Below are 6,527 nucleotides of genomic sequence, written 5' to 3'. Positions count from 1 at the left end.
TCCAAAAGGGATACAGTATGACCGACCGATCGTGTGATCATCACATTAAAACCACCCATCTACAGCAAATAGGATCAGCCAGATCCTCATCATTGAACACGTTATACACAAAGCACATTAAATATAGCATAACCGTGCAAACAGCTCATCTCTCCAGTTGAAAAAGCTGTCGAGAATACAACTAGCAAAACATCACCACGGCGTGTGCTCACACGGACACACACACACACACACACACACACACCCGGCTCAGAAAAGAAGGAGGAGGCGTTTTTCAGTGCTGAATCTCCTCATCAGTAAGTCCTTCCACTCATCCTTGAACTTGTGGGTGAGGTCCTTTTCGAAGGCAAGCTGAATCAGTTGAGCCTTGCGCTTGTGCAACATGCTGCGCCGATGCTCAGAGAAAACATTTTTAAGTGTTGAAAAAGAGTTTTCACAAGTCGCGGTAGACGCTCCCAAAGTTAGGGCAAGTGTATAAGCTTGGATGACAGTTGGCATGGCCTGGAGTGCTGAGTGGAATGTATACTGAGAATATTGGCTATTGTCCATTGTCCATCTTTGGGGGGAAACGAGGTGTCCTCCATCTTCTTTACCAGGAACCCACCACGAGCCAGCATATTCAGATTCAACCACTTCAGTTCGAGCTAATCTTAGGAGAGGAGTGACCTTCGATGGATCCATGAAATCCTCGGCCTCTGGGTTTAAAGCAGCCAGCGCACCAATGAGCTTGCAGCTGCGCTCTCCAAAACGCGCATCCATCTCTCCTTGCACAGCATCAATAACACTGTAAAACACTCCCAGGAACTCTGTCTTTTCGCCAGTGTCCCTCTGTGACTGTCCAACCGTTCCTTCAACTACAAATGCACCAAAGCTCTTGTTAATTGTGCGTCTTCTCTTAGTTGGACAGCTGGGACCAGCCTCGTCAGTGGCTGAGGCTGGAGGAGAGCAGAGGTCCCAGAGCGCAGTAAACTCATCCTCTGTGCGCAGTGATTTTATGCATTCAGATGCACTGTTCACAAGAGTAACCGCAGTGAACAGGTCCATGTTCTCGCTTTGTAGCAGTCTGTTTGGTGGCTCGAAAAGTAACAAAACTTTCATCAGGGGGCTAGCAAGGCTAGTAGTAGCCCTAGCCCTAACAGTTGGGCTAGTAGGACTTACCTCACTAGTGGTAGCCGTCGGGGTGCTAGTGTCAGGCTGCCCACAGTCGCTAATGCTGGTGCTACGTATGTCCATCGGGGTTGGGTGCAGCTGCACCTTTCGAGGATTTACCAGTAATCCACTTTCTTATATCCATCTTTATTCAAAAAGCTTTATCCATCAAAAAGCGCAGATTTCACTCAACTGCTCAGTGCTCGCCTCACACAACTGAAATGGCGAGAGCAGCAGCGTGCGTAACGTGCAACTTTCAACTTTCAACTTTCAAATGATTGGTTGTCACTAGAATCCCGTCCAACAAAATGAAAAACACACTATTGTTTCTCAATTTTAATGTCTTCATTTAACATAAAATATGATTATTTATTTTTTTTTTTTATTATTATTTTTTTAAATATCTGGCTGCCAGTTGGGGGGGCACCAGCACGTCTGTGGGGGGGCCTGGCCCCCTGAGGCCCGCCCATAGTGACGGGCCTGGGCCTCCGGTCGGCCTGCGTGCTCGATCTGCTCCGCCGCTGGGGCGCCTGGTCCGGCTAGCCTCGTGAAGGGCTACAGGAGTCTGAGCCTGGTGGGCTGGGCCGGATGCGCCGGTGGTGGGGCGGGTCGGGTGAGTCGGGTGTGTGGGGTCCCTCGGGGGAGGGAGGTGGGGGAGCCACGGCTTTGCACTGGTGGGCAAACTAGATAGTAGTCGCTCTACAACTAGAGGGCTGCAGGGGAATTTTTCCCCGGATGCACAGCGAACAGGTTTTTTACCCCTGCCTCCTACCGACACTGGAACCTGGACACTGAACACTGAACACTGAACATTACACTACACTGGACAATACACTGAACACTGAGCACTTTAGTTAGTTTAATGTTGGTTGTTGTTGAATGAAATGTCTTAAATGTCTGATTGTTTTATGATTGAGTAATTGATTGTATACATGGTGTTGTGTTTTTATAAAAACCAATAAAAAACACCTTTTACTAAAGATTTCCGTGGAGAGGAACATTATGAGTATCAACAAATTTTTTGATGCCCTGCTTCACGTCGGGGCTTCCTTTGATTGTAAAAATTAAGAATTATGGCTATATTTATAGTCATAATCTGTCCATCTATAATCCCAGGATTTAAGGATGACCTGACACATTTGTACATTATCATTCTATGTACTATATCATCTAAATATAATAACAATATAATATACAACTTAATTGCTTTATTTGCTCGTCGACGCCATTCATGGCCTCATTATTGCTTCATTCTTCTCAATAAAGGTGCTGTTCTAGCAACAGTCCAGCAGATGGCGTCTGTCTGACTATATGGTTACTCTGGGATCCATTCTTAAGTCTAACTCTGTAGAAGTTAGTCTAATAATAATAATAATAATAATAATAATAATAATAATAATAATAATAATAAACCTTTATTTGTATAGCACTTTTCCTGCAAACGTTGCAGTGTATAGTACACTCTGGTTTCTCTTCAGATCTCATAAATCTTCTAATTTATAATTTCTTGATCTTCTAATTCTAATGTTCTGCCTCCTTAATAGTCCAACTCTAGACACTGTACGTGACTAATGTTGCCCCCTACAGGTTGACAAGACAAACACTTCTGACCAGTTTAAATAATTGCCATATCATAAACTCCATGGCTGTGTTCGGAATGGTATACTAGCACCCGGGGTGCCAGTGGGTTGGCTCAAAATGACCGTATAGCGATGGTGGAGTTAGCAAAGTAGTATTGTGTTTTTACCACCTTCCTAGCCGGTGTTATTCACGGACAAATACGGTGCCCGGGGCACACTCTTTGCGGGTTAATAACGTCGCTTTACCGTGCTTACGGTGAAAATGTAAATGTGTCCGGACAGGGGAGAGGGGCGGGATCGTAAATCACTTTGAATGGAGTCGATTGGAGACCCCCATCGATGTCGACACTGCTCGGAGTGAATTTAAGCATTTGACGCATGTTGAACTCCCTGTTCATTGAGTCTACTCCCGGTTCACTTCTCGGGGTGGCACCACGGTGGTTCAGTTCACTCACTGGACAGAAATATCGTAACATAATTACAACACGTTGTAAAATGATTTGGGGGGGCCAACATCTTTAGCTAGCTCAAGTAACTAGCTTACTATATTGTTGTCTTAACAGTTGGTAAAATAACATGATTAAAATAAATATATATGAGCAATAACATATCGTGGGCTGCAGCAAGCACTACAACCAACTTGTCCGTCTGAAGCTACAATACTGGGATCATTCGTGATTGGGCTACAAACAATAAGATAATCTGCTCAAGGCTCAAACACATGATCCAGGTCTGGGAGGAGGCGGGGCCTCTGGAGACCAGTGAGTCAGGTTCTAGAACAGTTAATCAGGTTCTAGAACAGTGAATCAGGTTCTGGAACAGTGAGTCAGGTTCTATAACAGTGAATCAGGTTCTATAACAGTGAATCAGGTTCTGGAACAGTGAATCAGGTTCTAGAACAGTGAATCAGGTTCTGGAACAGTGAATCAGGTTCTAGAACAGTGAGTCAGGTTCTGGAACAGTGAGTCAGGTTCGAGAACAGTGAATCAGGTTCTGGAACAGTGAGTCAGGTTCTAGAACAGTGAATCAGGTGTGTGTTTCAGTCCTATTTTATTAATAATAATGCTTTTCAGTTGAGTTTAGAACATATAGGGACTGCTTTCCTGTGTGGTCATTTGGAGGTGTTGTACAGTAGTGTGCATCAGGAGAGGCTGGTGGAGGTAGAGATCGGAGGACAGGCTCATTGTAATGCATGGAACGGAGTTAAATACACCTGTTTGATTCCATTCCTAATTCCGTTCCTTGCATTACAACGAGCCCATCCTCCATTTCCTACCTCCACCAGCCTCCCCTGGCCTACCTGACCAAACACACTGACTGACTGAGAAAAATCCATCTGGTTGTCAATTCAACCAGGCGTAGTGCGCCATCTAGCGTCCAGTAGCATCTCTGCAGGCATTGGACAGAGAACTCTAATAGAAAAAGTATAATATATAATTTCTGTCGGATTCTAGTTTATCTGCTGGATGCTGGACCTGTTTGTCCTACGGTCTGATGAGTCATGATAACACTCTCAGTGTTTCTGTCTTGAGTTTGAACCTTGTTCCTCCTGTGATGTGACCTCAGGTTTACAGAGAAGATAATCTGTGTGAGCAGACCTCCAGCTTACCTTCATATCTTTTAACCCATCAACCACATGCAAAATAACAGCATCCGCACACTCAAACACTGCGCAAAGAAACTTAGTTTATTGCGAGCTTTCAGCCATAGACCTTCTTCAGGCATAAAGCAGACAAGTGAATGCAGTGGTTTTAAGGGTTCAAACAACAACATCACTTGATTTAGCCAAATGCACAACACCTGTGTCAAACGTTTCACCTAGTGGTTAGGCATCATGGGAATTGTAGTCTTAGATTTAATGGACTACACAAACCGCCAAAGAGTTCCCAGTGTTGTGTTTGTAGTATTTAACACACCACACAGTCGTGGCATCAACTCAACGTGCGTTTACTTTTTATCAACTGACAGAACAGAGCAACACATCCCAGATATCATCATCACTCAGGCATAACACCACGATAGCAGAACGATCAAACTCACCTATTGGAGTAACTCTGATTGAACTCTGACCTCAGATTGTTGTGCTAATGTAGGGTGTTACTTATTGACAGCATGTCAATTTACTTCCTGGTCTTGAAGAAGGCCTTAAGCCCGGTACACACATAAGGATTTTCAAAATCTTAACAGATGTTTTATCTGAGACAGACCCCACACATGAAGATAAGAAATCTTGGATTGAACAGCCTTGATCGTATTGTGTGTGGTGTGCGCCGATATTCCCATTTCAGCACCCTGCATACATAAAGAAGCCTAGAGTCTTGTTTAGTTAGTAAATGTGTGATCTGTTTAGCACCAATAAAGAGTCAGGCCCACAGTGTGACCCAGTTCCAGGGCTGGGTGAGGGCTGGGAGATGAGTTGAGACCAGTTAACCCCACCCCCCCCCCCTCCCCTTCCCATGTGTCCCCAGCACTACCTTAATTAGGCCCCTATACTTTCTTTTTTATTACTACTACTCGATCTTTTCGGTTTGTAAAGCGTCTTTGAGTGTCTAGAAAAGCGTTATATAAATTCTTATTCTAGTTATTAGAGGAGCCAGGGCTGGGTGAGGGCTGAGAGCGTCCGTGTGCAGCACCTCTGTGGTTCACCAGGTCCTGTTTCCTGTCCTCTTATTTCTGACCTGCTTCTGGTTTCAACATCAGACTCACACACGTTTCATCTAGGGATTGTGTTTCTGTCTGAATATGAAAACCTTCTTGTGGCAGACTGCTTCCATGGCGACTGTCTGCTTTGACGTCTGGAGAGTTACTAATGGGAAGTGTGTAGTAGTGTGTAGTAGGGTAACATGAATTGGGGATGTGTTGTTGAACGTTGTAACGTTGTGTATTAGCTGAAGTGAACACATAGATAGAACAATGGAGTGGTCGGTAGCTGGGGTAGGAGTGTCGACCACACACTGACAGTTGATAGTTTATTTTTGAATTCACACTTGTTACCACTAACCACGATTGTGTGTGAGAGGGAGAGGGGGAGAGAGAGAGAGAGAGAGAGAGAGAGAGAGAGAGAGGGAGAGAGAGAGAGAGCCAGAGAGAGAGAGAGGGAGAGAGAGAGCAAGAGAGAGACAGAGGCAGAGAGAGAGAGAGAGAGGAGAGAGCAAGAGAGAGAGAGAGAGAGCAAGAGAGAGAGAGAGAGAGAGAGATACAGAGAGACAGAGAGACGTAGCAGAGAGAGAGAGCAAGAGAGAGCAAGAGAGAGAGAGAGAGCAAGAGAGGGAGGAGAGAGAGTGAGAGTGAGAGTGAGAGAGATTTGTGAGTCAATAATTGGCCAACTGGATCACCTGACCAGACGTCAGGGTTAACTACAGTCACTATGTGTGAGGGGTCAGGTGTGCAGTGACTAGCTCTGGGTCCACAGTAGACAACCTGCAGCCTCCAACCTGCAGCCTCCAACCTGCAGCCTCCAACCTGCAACCTCCAACCTCCAACCTCCAGCCTCCAGACTGCATTCAGTCAAAGGTAATACAAATAATAGTAATAACTTTTATTTGTATAGAGCTTTTCCTGCTAACGTTGCAGCTCAAAGTGCTTGAGGAGGTAGGATGTTTAGTTTGTTCAGAGGCGGGTCAGACTCACTGGAGGATAGCGTGTCTGTCTCCTGACCTCCATAAAAAACATTGTTGTGTCTGTGAACCATGAAGGGGATGCATTAAAACACACAGTTTTAAAAGGTTACAGATAAAAACATGGTTATAATAAAAGTTATGGCATTTAAAGTGCTAATGTGTTCGTGGCTTGTTTTAA

The sequence above is a fragment of the Nansenia antarctica genome (assembly GCF_963989245.1).
Source record: "Nansenia antarctica genome assembly, chromosome: 2".
Lineage (NCBI taxonomy): Eukaryota > Metazoa > Chordata > Actinopteri > Argentiniformes > Microstomatidae > Nansenia > Nansenia antarctica.
The sequence above is the reverse complement of the archived record's forward strand: the minus strand, read 5'-3'. Positions refer to the sequence as shown.